The sequence below is a fragment of the Castanea sativa genome, chromosome 8 (assembly GCF_040712315.1).
Source record: "Castanea sativa cultivar Marrone di Chiusa Pesio chromosome 8, ASM4071231v1".
Lineage (NCBI taxonomy): Eukaryota > Viridiplantae > Streptophyta > Magnoliopsida > Fagales > Fagaceae > Castanea > Castanea sativa.
The window spans coordinates 28,790,345-28,813,255 of record NC_134020.1 but is presented as its reverse complement, the minus strand read 5'-3'; the positions used below and the strand labels follow the sequence as shown (position 1 = coordinate 28,813,255).

Genomic DNA, 22,911 nt, shown 5'->3' with positions numbered 1-22,911 from the left:
TCAGTCATGTTCCGGGAGGAAACCACTAACTGTCACCCCTCCATCCACAAATAATCTGCCCGGTTATGTAAGAGGATGCAGGTAGGCAAAGGAATGCCACAAGGGACGAAACCTCCTTTGGCTCTCCCGGGCGTCCAAGAGGAGTTCTTGCGTTTACCGATTTCAAAAATTGCTCATCATTGAGAGCCTGCAATAATAACGAGAAGTCGCATAAAGGACTTATTTCATATCATGTAAATGAATACGGAATTACTTTTAACTTAGTGAGCTGTCCAAGTCTCAGCTACATCCTAACTTCTTCAAAAAATGTTTTTGAGAATTGAAGCCTAGGAGTTCCATTTCTATTTCAGGTGTAAATGTCGTGCACCGTTGTGTGCACGCACACGCACGGCCACACATTTCTGTTATCTTTTAACTCTACATATGACTTGCATGTGGCCCAAATAAATAGAACATGATAAAGATTAACTGCACACAGAACAGTGAAAAACACATTCAATGAATGCACAAGCATGGTGAAAGGGTGCTACAGCCTTACAGCTTCAACCAAGGGGGTTCTGATAAACCAAGGTGCTACACAATTACTCCTAATATTGTCGTTCGCCCACTCGCATGCCAAATCTTTAGTTAGTTGGTTTATTGCTCCTGCATAGAGAGAAAAAAAGAGACTAGAGTCAGAATTTAAAAGTTTACAAATCTATAAGGTTTGAATATTATGCACATTGTTTTAACTGATCAAATCGAAAAAATAAAAATTTAAATTACATAAGTAAATTACCTTTACTTGCACCATAAATAGATCCAACATTTAGTGCCACCACACCAGCAATAGAAGAAATACAAACAATGCTTCCTACACCTGATGCTTTCAAAAGAGGATGTGACAGCTGGCATAAATGGTAAGCAGATTCAAGATTGGTAGTCATAACAGTAGAGAATTCTTCAGCTGTGTAATCTACAGTCGGTTTCCAGATGTTTGTCCCCACATTGTTTATCTAGGATAAAAAATTTAGTAAGAACAGGATTTTAAAGGTTCACAAGAAGGAAAGCCTTTCCAAGAGTAGCTTTGAACATTTCTATAAGAAACATTGGTATGAGAAACTCCTCTGGAAGATTCACAAATATGAAGTTTTCTAAATTTAATTTATGCAACTAGCTAAGCAAAAAACTATCCTGTCCTGGGTTCAGGCTACCAGAATTAGGATGTAAAGAATGATTGAAGATGTGCATTTGCAATTTGTTTATACCAGAACCCTGGATGGTCCTTTTTTCTTCTCAAACTAAAAACAATGATATTCATGGTATAGTAAATGCTTTTATTTTATTGGTAAGTTACACACATACCCAATGACTATGAGTCTTGAACCCATTACCCTACCCTCCACCTAGCACTTCCAAAGGGAGGAGCTGCCAGTTGAGCTAGAGCTCATTGGCGATGGCATAATGGAGGCTGGTTAAACAATTATTAAAAATATGATGTTCAAAATACACAGCCATATACAAGCTACAAATTTGGGGAAGCCCAAATAACACTACATGGAACAATTATTTTAGTAAATACATAAATGTCACATGCAGCGCACCAGGCTCCCACCTTTACAAGGTCGAAGGAGGTCAATAGTAGGCAACTTTACCCCCAATTTTAGCAAAAACATAACAGTGGAAACTACAATTCGATGCTAATTTACATTAGACTCCACTATGTTCTAATGTGGCTAGTGATGATTTTGACGTCTAAACTATCTTTAAATATTGTTATAGATAAGCTCAAATTTCTTTTTTTTTTGGTGGCCGAATATTGGGTTTTATTTCACCAAAAAAGCGGCACAGTTCAAGCTAGAAAGCTACAGGAAAAAAGTTTCCAATCTTTCAGAAAGTAACTTCCTTATGATCCGCAACTCCATCTCTTCAACCATTTCCAAGAATTATCTACTCCCTAAACCTCATTTCTAGTTACAATCTCTGAAATTGGTATAGATAAGCTCAATTTATTGGTTTTTTTTTTTTTTTGGGTTGAATGTTGGGTTTTTATTGTACATAGGAGGCTGCTAAGTCCAAGCTAGAAAGATACAGGAAAAGGATTTCTCATTTTCAGAAAAGTAACTTCATTATCATCTGGGAATCCCTCCCTATAACCAGCTGCCAGAATTCTCTACTCACTTCAAATTCCTCAAGTCTGGCAATTCGTTTGTTTCATCACAAAATGACTTGTTTTCTTGAGTTATTGCAACTCTGAAAATGATCCAAATAACATTTTATGTCATCTACCTCGCACAGAAACTTATTAATATTTCATTTAGGCACGATGATGATGGAGGTGGTGGTGACGATGGAAGAGGTGGTGCAACAATGATGGTAGTGGCAGAGGTGTCAGCAGCGACAGTGTGATGGTGATGGTAGTGGTGATGGTGGTGTTGGTCACACAAAGGAATGGAATAGGAGAGGGTACAATGGAAAGGCAAAAAAAAAACATATTACAATATCTGGAACCCCATTTTTGTCTGTCACAGTTGTCCAGAATGATTGCACTTAATGAATTCCATCGATAACCTCACTTCTATTCCAGTCCCACAACAGCAGTAATGATTCATTGTTACAATCTTGTGATGCTAAAATTGCTATGTAGAATGCAATGAATTAAACTAAACACATCCAAAAAAAAAAATTAAACTGAACTGAATTGAGACTTACAAGTATATTAAGTCTCCTGCTAAACACTGAGGATACTGTCCACCAGCATGACTCGTTCACCTTGAGGCATCACATCACAAACTGAACGAGTGACTTGGAAACCCTTCTTCTCCCAATCATGTAAGCATGCATTGAGATTGGCTTCATTCCTTGAGCATGTATGTGCTTTTGCACCTAGCCCGGCCAATTCCTCCACAACAGCATGCCTAACATAATTACAAAACATTGCAATAAGCCTTGGCGAAAATGGGCAATTAGCCATAATTCCTCAACTATATAGTTAGTAGATACTGTTTCGAAAGTTTATATAATACTAACATCTCGACTCTTAGAGAGTCGATTTTGAACCTATAAATCGAGTCTTAGAGACTTGATTTCATGTTCTGATTAGATCTGATGTGGCACTTTTCCACGTGGCGGCTACCTGGAAATCGAATTTCTAAGAGTCGATTTACATGTGAACAATTAAATACTCTATTTATGTTGTCAGTTGCATCCACGTGGACTCCAGCTAGATATCAAGTCTTAGAGACTTGGTTTTTAAAAAGTAAAATCGAGTCTCAGAGACTCGATTTGCAATAGTTGGTCCAGTTTAATCCATGTGGTTAGGGCAGTTGTTCTTTAGTCCACATTACCTATTTTTCTGGGGTTTGCCGTTTCCCACACAAAAAAATCCAGCAACTCTCTCTCTCTCTCTCTCTCATACAAAACTTCAAATCAAACTCACCTCTCATTTACACATCCTCATGTCAGGTAAGGTTTTTATAGCATACACTCTCTCTAGTTGTTAGTTTTTTTTTTTTTTTTTGCTGAATAGTTGTTAGTTACATATATGTAATGTTAGGGTTTTTTAATGGGTTGTTGTTAGTTACATATATGCAATGTTAGGTTTTTTTATGGGTATGTATCATAAGTTTTTTTGTTTGGTTTGTTATTTTTCTTTATATTTTTGATAGAATGATTTGAAGATTTGTGTATTTAGTTTTTTTTTTTATTTGAGTATGATTAAGGATTTTTTTTTAATTTTTAGAAACAAATGGTAATGATTGAGTATATATGCAAATGTGGGGTTTGTATATGCATATGATGTAACGAGTTAGTGTATATATGCTAGGCTTTTTTTTATAAAAAGTAAAAAATATTTAAGATATATTTGTATTGTTAGGCTTTTATCATGGCTATTTTTGTTGTTGTTTGGTTTAATATTTTTCATTATTTTTTTGTTAGAATGATTTGAAATTTTGTAGTGGGGGTGAGTTTTGTCTTTAGTTTTTTTATTTGTTTGAGTATGAAATGATAATGATTGAGTGTGTTTGTATGTGATGTGGAGTGAGTATATGCAAATGTGAGGTGTGTTTGATGTAAGAAGTTGTAATTTTTGTACTTTGAGTACATAAAAATGTTTTGTAATTGTGTTAAAATATGCCACTAACATATTACCCTTGACTCTAATAGGTTCACAATTTCTGAAGAATATTGACATAAATGTATACTACGGTGGACCCCTTTTCAATCCTGAACAGATTGACGGATTCCCATTTCAAGGGTTGAGTATCGAATGCTATTATATGATGATACGTCGTAAGTTGAAGACATTGAATGATTTGAAGATGAAAATAATGAAAGAACTGAGTTTGAGCCCTACTTGTTATGACATAAATATTATATATCGTTACCCACAAGAAGTCCTTCATGAACGGATAAATTACAAGTACATGGCGATCAAAGAAGATAAACATGTAAATGTCATGTTTAATAGGATCCATAAAATGCCCATAGTAAATGCTGCTGAGTTGTACGTAAGTTTCGAGCCGCTCGCAGAAGTTGATGTCAAGGAGTTGCAACAAACAACTACATCTTTGCAATTTACAGCCTTAGATGATGGATGCACTACAATGGGAGGTTACACACTCCCATCTCAAGATTATGCTACCAATACTGGTGAAACACTCCAACCTCAAGAGACATATTTAGGGGTGGAGGATGAAGATCATTTTGCGAATAATGATGAAAATCTTGATGATATGGATGAGTACAAAGAGAGAATTGAGCGAGGCGACTTTGACAAGGATGTGGATGACAATGAACTTGCTCCCAATTTTGAAGAGAAAAATATGGAGTGCCATGATGAAGGTGATGCGAACGATGATATTGGCGTCTAGCATGTTACAAATACGACCACTGCCTACACACCTCCTGCCGAGTCATTCTACGCAAATACTTGGGAAAATATGGTTGATTCTTCACGTCTTCAGATACCATTTGTTTCTACTTGGGGAAATGGGATGCATTTTAATAAAGGGTTGACTTTTGCAAATAAAGAGGCGGTGAAGCGTGCATTGATAATATACGCAGCAAAAGATAATAGAAATTTTATAATCCGGAGGTCGACCAAAACTAAATTGTGCGCCACATGCATTAACACCAACTGCAAGTGGTACGTTGGGGCATTCATGAAGGCTAAATTTAATGGTCTGTGGTTGGTCACGTCTTATGTGGGTCCACACAGTTGTATGCCCTTTGGCTTGCAAAGAGACGGTAAAATGATGGATTCTAATTTTGTTGCATCAGAAATTGTGGGAAAATTGCAATAAAATCACACTGCTCATATTGATGAGCTCTGGGGCCACATACATACTAAGTATAATCATGAGCTTTCTTACTATAAGATATGGGACGCAAAACAAAAGGCAATTGCTAAGATATTTGGGGATTGGGAGGAGTTTTACCAAAGGTTGCGAAAGTTGTTGTTAGCATACTTGGATCAGGATTCAGGTACCCAATACACCTATTGGACCATACCTAGGCCCATCGATGGTAGTACGTTGCTGCGCTATGTATTTTAGGCATTTGCTCCATGCATTACTGCATTCAGATATTGCAAGCCAGTGATCAGTATTGATGAGACTCATTTGTATGGTAAATATCGAGGGGTGTTGATGATTGCAATGACAACCAATGCTAACCAAAAGGTTTTGCCTCTTGCCTTTGCTGTGGTGGACAAGGAGTCAGGGGCTAGTTGGGGGTGGTTTTTAGAGTGTCTCAGGAGTTCGATAGGGCATGTGATACCTGACGAGGGCATTTGCATTATTTCTGACCAGCATAAAGGCATCAAATGCGCCATTGCAGAGTGGCCTATAGGTGATGACGGAAAGTTACGGGTATTTCACCAATATTGCCTTCGACATGTTGCTAGCAACTTCAACCCACACTTTGATGACCCGACTCTAAAGGCATTGGCCTTGAAAGCTGGATATGTGACTCATGAAGCTAAATTTAAGTCCATAATGCAAACCATTAAGGATGTCGAGATTAATGTACTAAGGAGCGTAGACCCTAATGATCCCCATCTTGAACGCTATATGCCATACACATATCTAATGAGTGAGGATGTGGAGAAATGGACCCAGTCACATAATGGTGGAAGGCGTTACGGGGCAATGACAACCAATATCTCTGAGTGCTTTAATGGGGTACTTAAAGGTGCCCGCGGTTTGCCCATTGCTGCAATGGTTGAGTTCACTTGGTGCAAACTTGTTGCATATTTCCATGATCGACATAAAGGAATTACTTTTGATCGCTCTTAAGGTAAGGTGTAGAGTGATTATGCAATGGGGATCTATACCAAAAATCTGCAAAAAACTTCAGGACACACTGTGAGGGAATTTAATCATGAAACTGGTGTATATCAAGTGGTTATCCCGTACAACAACCATAGAGGTGGAGGGGGAAACCACAGTCATGGAGTGTGCGTATTTGCTAGAACATGTGGTTGTGGAAAGTGGCAAAACATTAAGATCCCTTGTTCACATGCAATTAAAGTTTTGCAGCAATTGCATTTCAATGCGACCAGCTATATTGACCCATGTTACAGTTTAGAGAATGTCATTCATACATATTCAAATCAATTTGTGGTACCAAAGTCAGAGTCATTGTGGAGGGACGTTCACGGACCACGGTGGGTGCCTGACCCAAGTCTGTTGTAGGCCAAAGGTCATCCTGTGAAGTCAAGAATAAGGAATGAAATGGATGGGGTACGGTGAAAACGGGGAAGCCGGAACCTAGATTCGGACTTGAGGGAGATTCAACTGAGGCAGCGATGCGAAGTGTGTCATGAAGAGGGGCATAACCGCAGAAGATGTCCCAATTCCCTTGGGGCTTCGATAAGCGGTTCCCGTGGGGCTTCGACAGGTGGTAGTACTACAAACTAGGCAAGTGCCTTTGCTGTTTTGATATAATATGCTCAGAATTTCATTTGGTTTTTGTTCTTCGCATTTAGGAACTAACAACCGTATATTAATGTTTTTCAAGCGAGCGAAGGCTCGATTTTGGAATGGCATTGTACGTGGGAGTTGTGGTTATCTTCGGTAAGATGTAGAACACATGGAAAAGTTACCATTATAATCAATCTAGCACCAAGGAAATTGATGAACCTCTGAGTTACCCTTTTGTACCAATCGAAGTACTCGTGTTGTGGAGGTATATCAGCGAGCACTGCTTCACAACGCTGTTAAAGGCGATTACCCCACTCCGTAATATGCGCAACATGTTTCCGCATCCAATCAACACCAACCTTTCCCCTCAAATCAATGTCATGAAGCACTGTATCAGAGTTAACATTACGGGGAATTTCTTGGATCATCCCGAATTGACAAACGACACGATCTGGTGTATGTTTCTCTATTAGGTGGAAACATACAAGCGGCACCGTTGCCATCCACATGACCCTCTCTACAACGTACCGCGGTAGAAGGTCCTCGAATTCAGCTTCATACGGCTGCCACACCACCTACAACAGCCAAAAAACAAGTACGCAACACATTAGGCAACAATGTTTATATTTCAAACTTCACCAAACCTATATCTTGTTCCTAAACATGTTAAACAAGGCATTTTCATACCTGGCCTGGCAACATTAAAGCTATTTGCTCACGACACCTGTCCAGGAAGATGTGAGCGGGCCTATTTTTCTTGTTTGGGACCCACAACCACCTACAATCAAGAACAAGGGATCATTAACTTTGTAAAACTTTCCCACTTAGAAAATCATATGATTAAAACTATAATGTAATCAATCTATGGATGGTCAAGTTAATGTAATGAAGTTGTATTCACAATTTGCATATAGACTCTCTATGGATGGTCAAGTATTTATAACCTTAGCCCACTCACTATCTTTTCAACTAATCATTACAAACATAATTTTTTATGCTGCATTTAAAGTAACAGTTCTAATAAGATAGTTAATCTAGTAAACTGAAGCTTGGTTAATTGAGCAGCTTTTATATACTTATAAAATAATAAAAAAAAAACCAAAAATTAAGAATTAATGTCTTATATATTAACCTAATCATATAATTTAGAAAATTTGACACAAAATTAGAGTATATTAACCTATGGTATATATTGAACCTTGGTTTAAAATTGTTTAATATTGACTTAAATAATTCCTAGAAGCTTTTAAAATAAATAAATAAATTGAAGTTACATAACGTGTATGAGGTAGAGACTTACTTCAAGGATAATGGACCACGCATTGGAGGACCATAAGCACCCACTGGTGGGCCATGTTCAACTGTCGAGCACAGATATGGGAACCTAGCCCATGCCTAATACTGGACCAACAGTAAGCACCCACCAATCTGATTAACTTTCTTATCGCTTGCCCTGCATAACTCTCGGTACAACCATGCAAGGCAAGCACTTCCCCAAATGTACCTTCGTGGGTTGCGAAGGTCTTCCAACTGCTACACCCACATTAGATGCACCCTATCGCCGGATTTGTCCATGAAGATTGTGTCCCCTAGTAACGCTAGGATGTAGCATCGTGCGTACTTAGGCAGCTTATCCTTTGTGGCATTAGGCGGCAATGGATTGGCAACAGCTTCCAAAAGCAGTTGGATGATAATCCTCTGGCCATGAAGTTGCTTTCTTTGATCATTTACAGGTCGGAAGCCAACGAATTCGTCGCACACATCATGCCAATTTTTCTGCGTGCTCCCTGTAATGGCCTCGCCATCAATAGGAAGCCCGAGAAGAACCTCCACATCTTGCAATGTGATGGTGACCTCACCATCTGGCATGTGGAAGGTGTGAGTCTCCTACCGCCATCGCTCCACTAAGGTCGTTATCAGGCTGTGGTCAATCTCTCTATATGGGGTCCTGAGAAGTCCCTCCAAACCAAGTGCCTTAATGATGTCAACGACTCGGTCGTCCACCATTGGCTCTCGATCGGAGAACTCTTCACTACGGGCACGACATTTAAGGGACCTTAGGTCCTACACAGAACAAAACCATATTTTAATATATGACAGCAAGTGCATGTACATTGTTTGAATTAAATGCGTGTACATAGGTTAAATCTTTAGTGTTGTGTTTTACCTGCCCATTCCAAATAGCTTCTGACCGATGGTTGGCCTGCAACGTCAACACCGACTGGTCAATGGGGCCAGGCTGCCCATGATCAATCTGTCCAGCATTTACAACAGCCATACTGCACAAGAATGATAAGTAATTAGCACGTAATAGACATTATTGAAAACAAAAACAATTTTCACGTATATTTGAGTCCAATTTTCAGTTTCTTTTTTTATTAACAATTTACCATAGTAAAAACAGTTTTAACCGGTTTCAACGTTGTTATCTAGTCCGGTTCAATGACATGCCAAACACCCTTCTTTGAAACCATATTTGTCTTTGTGTGTGTGTGAGATTTTATTGCTTTAGAGTGAATCAAATGGTCTAACTATTCAAGTTAACTCATATACATGTGTGAGCTTGGGTGTGCTTTTTTATTGTTTTATTGAATAAAATTGTGCAACTTGACTCAATGCATATATGTGTGTGTGTGTGTGTGTGTGTGTGTGTGTGTGTGTGTGTGTGTTTTAATTGGTTTGTTGCTTTTATGAATCCAATGGTTCAAAATAACTTTTGTTGAAGGTATTGCATTGCATTGGTTTGTTGAATTGGTGAATCAATTATGCATGTCTTTTATTATTCTATGTGAAACCACTTGCATTCACCATCTACAAAAGATGAACTTAAGACAGTTGTGGGTTAAAAATATCTTTTTTATATAATTTAATTAGTATTCTTATACAAATATACAAATTTACTTTTGAATTTTATTTATTTACTGCATTAATGAGTCAATTTGTGTTTTATCTCTATTGTCTGGTTCTCTATGTCTTTGTGTCTCTACTTTGGGGAGGTTAACTGAAATTAAAAGTTGAATTGGTTTTTTTTTAATGGTAAAATTGATGATTTTTGTGATTGGAGGTTTCTAAAGCTGTGTGATTCATTGACCTTAATGGCAACTGAGGGATAATAGCTGAAAGGGAATTCAGTGATTAAGACTATTCAGGAAATTGCTTTTGTTTTTTCTGGCAATTAGTTTTTGGTGGAATTCATTTGTAATTACTACCTATTTTCAAGTTGCTTCATTCTTTCCATTGCAAAGCCACACACGCACACACAATGAACTTCATGCAGTTTTTGTGCCTGTAACACATTTTAAAATGCATCAATTTACTCTAACAAATATTTGATCTTGAATAACCTCAACAAAAAAAAAATGTGTAAACCTTTCTGTGTTCTGATTTCTTACTAAGCATGTGCATAGGCAAATAGAATTTGTTTTCCGTTCAATATTCATAAATACTTAAGTCAAATAGGTCCACAACCCAAATAATCAAACACACACATAACTGTCTACAAATCCAACCATATGAGTAGAGACTACTAAAATCTCACACTGATATCTGATACAATTTGCATGTTCAAACCTGTTTTAAAGTAAGATCTAATCCAATCAACAGGAAAATTTATTTCTCTTTCTATTTGTTACTGTTATTAACATATTACAGACTTGGATACCTCAGACTAATTTGGATTCAATGAGAGGCAAAGTTTCCTCATTCTTCAAGCCTCTTAGTTTCCTCATGTTAAATTTTCTCAAACACGGCTATTAGGTTCTAAGTACTTAGAAACTAATGTATTAGAACTCTAATATGTATTGTTGGCAAACCATGATCAAAATAGGTGTCTAGTTGTGTTTTAGACTTGCTCAAAGTATGTGTTTTATGTAAAGTTGGAATCGAGTTAACTGTAGAAGTTACTATGCATTTCTACCTGACTCGATCAATCGAGAATTAAACTCGACCGATCGAAAGTCGTGCAGATCGTTTTTTCTGCAGATTTTCCAACTCAGCCCTAAGCCCATATGACATGTAGGGTTTTATGTTTTGCCCTAGGTATAAAAGGCAAACGTTAATCACGTTTTGATGTTGCTCATATTGTTGTTTATGTGAATCTCTTGTGAGATCAGAGAGGTGCTTGCCTTCACACAAGCTTGGGATTATCAAGAAGGAGATTTCTTCGAGAACTTGAGGATCATTCAGTTGCTGCCATAAGAGCTTAAAGATACACAAGCGAGGGTGCTTGTACTTGCTGGAGAATCCAAGAAAGAAGGAGTCCGTGGTCTCGGAGCTTGCACGTGGCTATGTCAGTAAGTTCTATTGGTGGGTAGCAATAGGATGTTAATGGTCTAAGTCACTATTGTACACTTCGATTCTTTCATAGTGGATTCAGGTTTACCTTGAAGATAGCTAGGTTAAATCCTCCCTAGGTTTTTTACCAGTTTGGTTTTCCTGGGTCATCATATCTTTGTGTTTTTATATTCCGCACTTTGCATTAATATGATTATATGATTGTGTTAACCTAGATCTAGAATTTGGACTAAGTAATAACCTGGCTTGTTAACTAGGTTAATCTAATTGTGGTTTAAGGGGTCTAAACAAATTCTACAAGTGGTATCAGAGCGGGTAGCTCTTGTGTGTAGATCTTTTGATTTTTGAGCTGATCCTTGACTCCTGTTTGTCATGGATTCTTATAATATCTTTTTGCATATATGCCAACTTGTTTACTTGTTTTTATCCCTTGTTGCTTTCATTAAATCTTCCATTGAGCATCTTGACATAATTGTGCCTGATAATAATTATCTGTGTTACACTGCTTTAACTGCCTTAAAGGCATGTGATTCTTGTCTCTGGTATTTGGATAGTGGTTGTTCCAAGCAAATGATAAGAAATAAAGCTTTATTCAAGACTCTCTTTGAAGGAAAGATTGGTACAGTCACATTTGGTGATGGAAGCAAGTCTGTGATCAAAGGCATTGGAACCGTGGACATCCCAGGGCTACCGGTTTTTGAAGATGTTTGGTATGTTGATGGGTTAAAGGCCAACTTACTCAGCATTAGTTAGATTTGTGATAATGGGCTGAATGTTCTTTTCACCAAGTATAAGTGTGAGATACTCGATGGAGGAGGTGATTGTATGTGTATTGGTGTGAGAAAAGCTGATAATTGTTATGGTATAACACCAAGTATAAGCAACAAATGTTTTAGTGCAAAGATCAATCAAGTTGACTTATGGCACCAACGGTTGGGATATGCAAGTCACAAACAATTAGAGAAGATTTTCAAGTGTGATGCAGTTATTGGTTTGCCCAAGTTTGAGAAGATTGAAAAATGCATGTGGACCATGTCAGATGGGTAAACAAGTGAAGTCCAAACATCCGTCTGTAACTGATGTTCAAACTACTAGACCTTTAGAGCTATTACATATTGATCTCATGGGTCCGGCCAGAGTTCTGAGTTTGAGAGGAAAGAGGTATATTCTAGTGGTTGTAGATGACTATACTAGATATACATGGGTTGTGCTTCTGAAAGACAAAGCTGAGGCTCCAGAAAAAATTATTCATTTGTGTAAAAAATTGCAAGTTGAGAAAGGTCCTATGATAGCCAGAATCAGAAGTGATCAGGGAAGAGAATTTGAAAATTCAAAACTGACTACCTTTTGCAATGATCAAGGCACACATCAAGAGTTCTCTTTTCCCAAGACACCACAGCAGAATGGGATAGTGGAACGGAAGAATAGAGTTGTCCAAGAAATGGCACGTGTCATGTTACACAATAAGAAGATGCCTAAGTCCTTCTGGGGAGAAGCAGTTAACACTGCTTGCCATACAAGCAATCAGGTGTATTTCAGACCTGATTCTAAGCAAATTCCCTATGAACCCTGGAGAGGAAAGAAACCCGTTGTCAAATATTTCAGAATTTTTGGTAGTGATTGCTACATTCTGCGTGATAGAGAGAACCTAGAAAAGTTTGATACAAAGAGTGACAAGGGATACTTTCTAGGATACTCTTCCACTAGTAGAGCATACAGAGTGTATAATTTAAGAACTAAAATAGTCATGGAATCTTCAAATGTAGTGATCAATGATAAATTAAGTCTTGAAAGCCTTTCAGAAAACACTATTCCAGTTCAAGAAAAGATCTTAGAAGCTGATGATTCATTACTGATGATTATGTGGGGAAGCATACTGAGGAAAAGCTGTTGTTGCTAAATGATGCGGTCTCTGTACCATCAAGTTCAAAACCATCCACACCAGTGCATGATACCCAACCAATACAGAGTGAGCTTAGTCCCCCATCTGAACAGAAGGGTACCTCAACATCTCTAGTCAAAGGACCATCTTCTAGAGTGAAGTTAAATCATCCTGCCACAAATATTTAAGGTAGTCTAAATGATAACATGAGACTGAGATCCAAAGCCTTGAATGTCATTACTCACTCATGCTATTTATCCCAATTTGAGCTGAAAAAGGTGGATGAAGCTCTTCAAGATGCTAATTGGGTTAATTCTATACATGAAGAACTTCATCAATTTGTTCAAAATGATGTATGGGAACTAGTTCCTAGGCCAAAGGGAGTAAATATCATTGGTACTAAGTGGATCTTTAAGAACAAATTTGATGAACATGGTACTGTTATCAAAAATAAATCAAGACTTGTTGCTCAAGGATACACACAAGTGAAAAGAATTGATTTTGATGAGACTTTTGCACCGGTAGCAAGATTGGAATCCATTCGAATACTTTTGGCCATAGCAAGTCATTTGAACTTCAAGTTGTATCAAATGGATGTTAAGAGTGCTTTCCTGAATGGTATGTTGCAAGAAGAGGTATATGTTGAACAACCAAAGGGTTTTGTTGATCCTCACAGACCGAATGATGTCTACAAGTTGAAGAGGGCTCTCTATGGGTTGAAACAAGTTCCAAGGGCTTGGTATGATAGGCTAACTACATATCTCATTGAGCATGGCTTTAAATGAGGATTTGCTGATACTACTCTCTTCATTCGAAAGGATAAGAATTTTTTTGTTGTAGCTCAAATATATGTTGATGATATTGTTTTTGGTGCTACTAATGACTCTCTTGCTACATCCTTTGCATATGAAATGAAGGCAATGTTTGAGATGAGTATGGTTAGTGAACTGACTTATTTTTTAGGATTGTAGGTGAAGCAAACAGATTCAGGAATTTACATCAACCAAGCAAAGTATGCTAGAAATCTAGTTAAGATATTTGGACTTGACAAGGCTGCACATGCTAGAACACCAATGGTTGCAAATGCAAAACTAACCAATGATCCATCAAGTGAGTTTGTTGATGTTACATTATACAGAAGCATGATTGGTTGTCTTTTGTATTTAACTGCTAGTCAGCCTGATATTGCCTTTAGTGTTGGTGTTTGTTCTAGATTTCAATCTAATCCTAAGGTTTCACACTTAAATGTTGTTAAACGGATCATTAAATATGTTGGTGGAACTTGTGACTATGGATTGTTTTATAGCAAAGAGTCTAAGCTGTCTCTTGCTGGTTTTTCTGATTCTGATTGGGCCGGTAATGCTGATGACAGAAAAAGCACCACTGGTGGGTGTTTTTATGTAGGAGCTAATCTTGTTGCTTGGATGAGTAAGAATCAAAATTCTATGTTTCTGTCTACCGCAGAGGTAGAATATATTGCTGCTGGAAGTTGTTGTTCACAACTTCTTTGGATGAAAAAGCTCTTGAATGATTATGGAATTTCTCAAGACACCATAGTTGTTTATTGTGATAATTCTAGTGCTATTGATATCTCTAAGAACCATGTTCAACATTCTAAGACTAAGCACATAGAGATTCGGTATCACTTCATTAGAGATTTGGTTGAAAAGAAGATTGTTGTTCTTGAATATATTCCTACTGAACGTCAAGATGCTGACATTTTCACCAAACCCCTTGATGGAAGCAAGTTTGAAGCTCTTCATCAAGTCATTGGTGTGATTTTGTGTCCTTAGGTTTTCTTAGCCTTCATGGTCCTTGTGCTTCATTGCTATATTCTTTGTGACCAATTTTTTTTTTGTTCTCTTTGTTTTCTAGGATTTGCATTGCATAACATTCATGCATTTCATTCTAGGATGTTTTTGTTAATTTTCATTTAATAATAAAAAAATGAAAAAAGGGAGAAAGCAAATATGTTTTTACATTTATTTTCTTGGTTTTTTGAAAACAAGGTCGGTCAATTTTTTTATATATACCATGTACATGTACTCTATTTAGCTTGGATGAGCTTATGTCTTGGACTTTACTAGTTAAAGCCTTGTAGTGCATGTTGTGTGGGAAGATATTTGTAGTTTTTGACTACTTTGTCGTGATCTTGAAGTCACAAGTCTTTGACTGACGGACTTGATCCTTTTGAGAAAGGCATAAATAACCATCTCACCACTGTTCACTAGCCAATCATGAACACCTTAGTGCATATCGTAAGATTTTGTGCTCGAGAAAGTGTAGCACATGCACAAAAAAGAACATAAGGTGTAGCCTTGGGTTAATTGCTTAAAATTGGTGTGTACATTATTGGACTTAACGCAAAAATCAAATATATAAAATTGGTGTGTACATTATCCCGACTTTTATTTAATAAGTTTCTAAAAATCTTAAAATCTGTGTGTACATTATGAGGCAAACTTAAGAAACTTACATGATTGCAAGCTTATGATCTAGGAGATGTGATGTAACTCTTTGGGTGATAGTCTCTTTTACATTCTTTGTGATGAATTTTGAAGACTTTGTGGTTGATTTTTACTTTCATATCACCTCACATGTTTCTCAAGCTTTTGCTAGTTACACACACTACACAGGTTACTCTTTGTTAAACTTTGTACATGTTTTTGTGTGTGTTTTGGTCTAACTAACCAAGTTTGAAAATGCCTTAAGAATTTTGCAAAATCATTTTGATGCTTGAGAATTCAAGGAAAATGTTTGGAAAATCTATATATTTGGGAAATTGGGTTCAAAACTTATGTTTTTGAAAAGCATTTCATCTCATACTCATGCATTTTATTCATATAATTCAATGCTTTGAGGAGTTTCTGCTTAAATTTGCTTTATTTTTTTCAAAAACTAAGTTTTCCAGAATTTCGACCGGTCGAACATGTTTTTCAATCGATCGAAATTGCGATTAAATCTTTAGTCAGCCACTGTCTGTTTCGATCGATGCTCGATTGGTTTTCGATCAATCGAAGCATTTTTGACCAATCAAATCTGTTTTTCGATCGATCAAAAATCGTCTGGAGACTTTTTAAAAAGAGTTTTCTTCTTACGTGTTCATCCACTTTTCAAAAAAATTTTCAACTTTTCTCTCTCCATACGAACCAGTCAATGCTACTTCAATTTTTTGTCATTTTCCTCCGTTCTTTTTGCAAGGTTTTTCTCTCCAAAGGCCGGTAAGACCTTTATACCCTTTATTTTGCATTTTCTTTCATGTTTCATGCATAAATTCATGCATTTAAGGGATATTTTTGGACTAAGAAATTTTTGGGATTTGTTATGATTCAAGCCTTATTTTCTGAACTTGATTGATGGGTTTTTGTCCTATAATTCTATAATCATGATCCATAATGTTTAATTTGATCAATTTGGTGTTTTATGAAGAATTCAAAATTCTAGGGCTTGTTTTGATTTGAATTGGGGTTTGTGTTCAATTGAGTTTGATTGATGAAATTGGCTTGTTGGTTTGATGTAATTGATCATCCTAAACTATTTTCTAACTTGTGTGATGATCAATTAGTCAATTGGGTATATTTTCATCAAGAGGTTTTTTTTTTTTAATTTGAATTTTTTTTAACTCTATGCTCAAGCCAATTTTGTGTTTCTAAACTTCCATATTTGAACTTGTTGTCACTGCATTAGACCATGCATCATGACATTTATCTGTTCATGCATCATATAGTTTTTTTTTATATGCTAACTTGTAGTCTGCCCTTGTGTTGTTTTTGTCTTTTTCTTGTGTCTCTGTTTCATTCTTTAGCATCATGCCTAGGAAGACAAGAGCCAATAGGACATCCACCTCTAATTCTGATCCTTCCTTTGAGAGTGATAGGTTCTTGAGTGCTAAGCACCAAGAGACTTTTGAGAATCTAAACACTAAGAGAAAGATTTGGGCTGAGCGCAGGGTTCTGTTAGATGAGATTGATCCTGCCATTAGGGAAAACTTTAAGTGTTGAGGCTGGTTTCCTCTTCTGGATTTTGATGCTCCTCCTCCAGCCATCTTGATTAAAGAGTTCTATTCGAATCTCTTTGTTCACTCATATGATTCCGGCACTCTTGTGAGGAGTTGGATTTGTGGTGATGCATACACCATTACTCCTTCAATAGTGGCTAATGCTCTTGGGGTGCCTCTTGTTCAGCATCATGTTTACCCCTATGATGTGTCTCCTCCCCTAGACGACATTATGTCCTACATCACCGGTACTTCTATCTGGTGGGGTTCTGATCCTCAGATCACTTCTGTTGAGCTTATCGAGTCTACATATCTTATCTTTAGGATAGCGTGTCATCCTCTGTGGCCTATTTCGCATATGCACACCATTCCTTTGGAGCGATGTGCTCTAGCTACGGATGCTCCTATTAGTTTTCCTCATCTGTTTCTTCGTTCCTTGAACGAAGTGTATAGGAGTTCATCTATTGCTCATGCTCTTTTTCATCCTATTTTCATTCATAGGATTTTGTTGTTTTTAGGTTTGTCCGACTTCCCAGTGACTGAGCCCGTCCATGTTATTGCTCCCATAGGTGCCACTTTCCTTAGGCAGAGGGCTGCTTAGACGAGAGAGCGCTCTAAACGCCCTCGAGCTGAGTCTTCTGGTACTGTTCCCCCTTCTTCGTCTATAGGTGTTCCTTCTGGTGAGGAGTCTGCTGATCCTATCGGAGATGCTGCTGCTGATGTTCCTCCGCCATCGACTTCGGATGACTTTCACATTCATCATACGTTGGAGTCTGTCATGACCGTTCAGGCGGCTCATGGTTAGATTTTGGTGGACATTTTGGACAAGATCCGTGCTTTGTGAGCAGACTTGGCGCTTCTTAGACGTTCGTCTTTGCCACCTCCTTTTGATGATGGATTTTGATTTGTTCTTTGGCATTCCGTCACAAAAAGGGGGAGTAGATTGAGATTGTATATCTTAGGGGGAGTTTTTTGTTTTTGGAGAGCTTGAGAGCCTGTGGAGATTAGATTGTATCTAGGTGCTTCACTGTGTATTTTGTTTTTGGCTCTTGATGTATTCATGATAGGGGGAGTTTTATTGTGTCTTGTTTCACTGCTTATAGACTTATGATTTTGAGTTATTCATTACTATTTGTCCATATTTTGTGTTTTGTGAAATCAAGAATGTTATGTTTATTTACTTGTGTTTTCCACACATACTTTTATGCGTTTTGTTTAGTGTTTCAGGGAATATACAGGTTGATTCAATTAAGCTGCTGTGTACACTTGCAACTGATGGATAATAGTTAGGATTTGATTTGTTCTAATGGGCATATTTTTGTAAAGGGCTTTTCCTTGTAAACTTTGAGCTTTTAGTTGTGTTTTGTCACGGATTGCCAAAGGGGGAGTTTGTTAGGTTCTAAGTACTTAGGAACTAATGTATTAGAACTCTAATATGTATTGTTGGCAAACTATGATCAAAATAGGTGTCTAGTTGTGTTTTAGACTTGCTCAAAGTATGTGTTTTATGTAAAGTTGGAATCGAGTTAACTACAGAAGTTACTATGCATTTCTGCCTGACTCGATCGATTAAGAATTAGACTTGACCGATCGAAAGTCGTGCAGATCGTTTTTTCTGCAGATTTTCCAACTCAGCCCTAAGCCCATATGACATGTAGGGTTTTATGTTTTGCCCTAGGTATAAAAGGCAAACCCTAATCACGTTTTTTATGTTGCTCATATTGTTGTTTGTGTGAATCTCTTATGAGATCAGAGAGATGCTTGCCTTCACACAATCTTGGGATTATCAAGACTGAGATTTCTTTAAGAGCTTAATGATCACTCAATTGCTGCCATAAGAGTTTAAAGATACACAAGGGGGGGGTGCTTGTACTTGCTGGAGAATCCAAGAAAGAAGGAGTCCGTGGTCTCGGAGCTTGCACGTGGTCGTGTCAGTAAGTTCTACTGGTGGGTAGCAATAGGATGTTAGTGGTCTAAGTCGCTATTGTATACTTCGATTCTTTCATAGTGGATTCAAGTTTACCTTGAGGATAGCTAAGTTAAATCCTCCCCAGGTTTTTTACCGGTTTGGTTTTCCTAGGTCATCATATCTTTGTGTTTTTATATTCTGCACTTTGCATTGATATGATTATATGATTTTGTTAACATAAATCTGGAATTTGGACTAAGTAATAACTTGACTTGTTAACTAGGTTAATCCAATTGTGGTTTAAGGGGTCTAAATAAACTGTACAACAACAATCTCAGCACAATCAAATCAATCAGATTACCATAGAAAATTAACAAATAGAAAATTCCTCATGTTAAATTAACAAATAAAAAAAATTTCTTGCATTTTCTTGGGAACCAAACAGAGTACCACACAAAACAATCAAATCAAATCAATCATAATTTTGGAACAAAAACCACAAACCCACATGAAAAAATCACACAACAAGAAAATCATACCTGAGAGAACTGAGTAAGAGTGGAGAGGGTGCTTGAGAGTGGAGACTGAGTGAGTGAGAGTGGAGAGGGCGAGTGAGAGTGAGAGAGGCGCGAGCGTGAGAGGGTGGAGAGGCACGAGCGTGAGAGGGTGTGTGAGGGTGGAGAGGTGCGAGCGTGGAGAGGTGCGAGCATGAGAAGGTGAAGAGGGTGTGAGAGAGGCGTGAGAGGGAGAATGACAGAGAGTAGAGAGAGGCATGAGAGGAAGAGTGATAGAGAGTGGAGAGAGGTCTGTGCGAGATGCGTTATTTTTTAAAAAAACCCTATTAGAAATCAAGTCTCAAAGACTCGGTTTCCAGGTGGCTTCCGCAAATCAGCTAGCTTCCACGTATTGAACGCGTCACATACAAATCGAGTATTTAAAGGTCGATATATAAATCGACTCTCTAAGACTCGATTTACATGTGGCATCCATGTGGAAAAAATGTCAAGTCAGACCTCGTTAGAACCAAAAAAACTAAGCCTCAAAGACTCGATTTATAGGTTCAGAATCGACTCCCTGAAAGTCGAGATGTTAGTAATTGATAAACTTTCGAAACATTACCTACTAACTATATAGTTGAGGAATTATGGCTAATTGCCCATTTTCGCCATAAGCCTTTACTAGTTTTTATAAGATTAGTACTCTGTAGCCACAGGCCCGCCCCATAGAGGCAGAGTTCTTTAAAAATGAACATCCATTAAGTAATTAACTTGAGAGAGAGAGAGACCCAATTCCTTGTGTTCCACCAATAACAAGAGCAATCATTCCCAGAAGTGACCATCTATCATCTCTGCACCTACTCCCTGCCTGCACCATGTCATCCCCCATCTTGATCTCTCCTTGATCTATTGATTTCAATGTACTTCCAGTAGCTCAAATGAGTTATATAGTAATGATTATAATGTTTTCTCCTCCTCCATTGATTATACCTAAGAAATTTAGCCTAGTGGAATTACTCAAAACAGAAAAGAAAAAAAAAAAAAAAAAAATTTTAAAAAAAAGTTAGATAAAAACAATAAAAATAGAAGTTTTAGCATAAGCCAAAAAAAGGTCAGAAGGATTTAGCTCGGTATATATTGCATTAAATTATTGATGTACCTTCCCTCCAAGCATTTCAAGTGATTGTTAACTTAGAAAGTGTGTATGTATATAATCTTCTTTATGGTAATACACACAAAATAAATAAATAAAATTCTTCATCTAGCTGATCTGATGTTACAATTTCTCCTCTCTTGTCAGTTCGAATCACTTCATAATTACAAAAAATATTGTAATAAAACAACTGGGAAAGGTCAAAGAGTAATACAGGTGTTAGAAGGACAGAAAAAAAAATTACTATTAAATATACAAAGAACAATAATTAGGAAGAAAAAAAAAGTTCAATTGCAGCACTCCAAAAGACAAGCATGGGAATGCCAAGTTTATGTTATTTATAGTGGAGGTTAGACTGAATGGGGTCAAAGAATAGAAAGAGCAAATGAGGAATATGGCTAAGTTGCCACTTCTAGTCATGTCTTGGGTAGAAACCATTTACACACATCCCTCCGTCAACACAAACAATCTGCCCAGTGATGTAGGATGATGCAGGTAAGCAAAGAAATGCCACAAGAGAAGAGACCTCCTTTGCTCCAAGGCACTGAAGAGCAGTTCGAGAATACACCTCTTCTAGGTATTCTTTGTTGCTGAGCACCTACAACAAAAAAAGACTCAACGTCAAGTTTGATTGTTATACTGAACTGGGCTTATGCCTTTATAAGTGCCATACATCAATTAGTGCAAGTACTAATGTTTTAAACTTTGAGCTTACTAAGGTGCAGATGTCGTGCATATGATGACAGAGAAGCTTAAGTATTGAATAAATTTTAAAATGTGGATACTAGCAGAGCAATTTCTGTTTGGTAACCTAGAACTTTAACACAGTAGAGCTTAGGCACCAAATCTAATAAGAAATGCTTCTTTTCAATTATATTTTACTCCCCTTAAATGATTGTACTTAGGGAGGGGGGGGGGGGGGGGGGAGTGTTAGACTCCGTGGGAGAGTGGGGAAACTCCATGGAGAAATTAAGGCAATGGCCCTTGCCACCATGATGTTGCACACGATTAACGGTCACATAACAATCTGGAGTTACCTACTCCACCATTGAGGTTCTGATGTAGCAAGGTGCAACAGCATTATTTCTTATGTTGTCTTTCGCCCACTCACAAGCCTAAGTTTTAGTAAGTTGATTAATTGCTCCTGGAATCGCAAATAAACAAAATTTCTTTATAAGCTTCTTGAATTTAAAATTCATAGGAACATGGATACATTCAGCTGATAGGTAAATTACCTTTGGTAGCTCCCTGAACAGACATAGACTTCAGTGAAACAAAACCTGATACAGAGGAGGTGAATACAATGCAACAGTTGGTAAATAAATTTCTTAGTTAATTTTTTATCTTACATTTATATGTTGATATATTATTTTATAAAGTAAAGTAATTAAATTTATAGGATTCCTAATATCACTCAAATTTATGAATGATTGTGATGTGATGTGCTTTAACACCAAGCATTCCTTTGCCTCTGGAGTTTTGACCAACTTTTGGTGCAAATAACTAAAACAGAATGGAATTTGCATCATAGTTTTAAAAAATTAGAATGGCCAAAGAATTGAAAAAAGGACAGGTTATCAGTTTTTTCAATTCTTGACCGATTTTTACCAGATTGATTCTGGATTCAGTTCCCAGTTCAACTGGTTGAACCTGTTGATCCGGTCTGATTTTTAAAACAGTAATTTGGATTCAAAATTTGTATGATGACACAATATTTTTCATAATTTCTATGGTAAAAACTAGTATAGCCTATAATAAATGATGCATAATAAAATTGGTGTTAATGGTAGATTGAATTGAAAGTGATGTTCCACCTATATGTTTGGCCATACGCATTCTACTTTCACGTAGCCCTTTTTTTTTTTTAGAATAAAGACCGAAAATATTATTGAATCAAAACTTTATCATGGGTGACAAAAGGATAGATGTCTTCAGGCACCTCCCCCAACCAAAATTGAGATTCCAACAAACCTTTTGCTTTTTTTTGCTAACTAGTGAGCTACTGAATTACCAAGCGTCTTAAATGAGAAAAAAGAAATAAAACTAAAGTCACTCGCTGCTAACCGAGAGTCTTCAATACCCCGCCAAACAGCATCCTTCGGAGTTGATAAAATCAGTGGCCCTTTCATACGGCATGTAGGTGGAGCAAGATATGTTAGTGGTAGGTCCCTGAGTGAAATATATGTAATGTCGTCTTAATCTTCTTTTCCATTATCTTTCTCAAATAAAATAAAAAACTTTTCAATTATTGAGCAAAGATCTTAAAGTCAAAAGT

The 22,911-nt window shown here is 37.2% G+C and overlaps 1 pseudogene; it reads right to left on the bottom strand.

Annotated features, from left to right (window-relative positions):
* LOC142606141 (tropinone reductase homolog At5g06060-like) lies at window positions 1–22,765 on the bottom strand (annotated as a pseudogene).
* Between the last annotated feature and the right edge of the window lie 146 nt (window positions 22,766–22,911).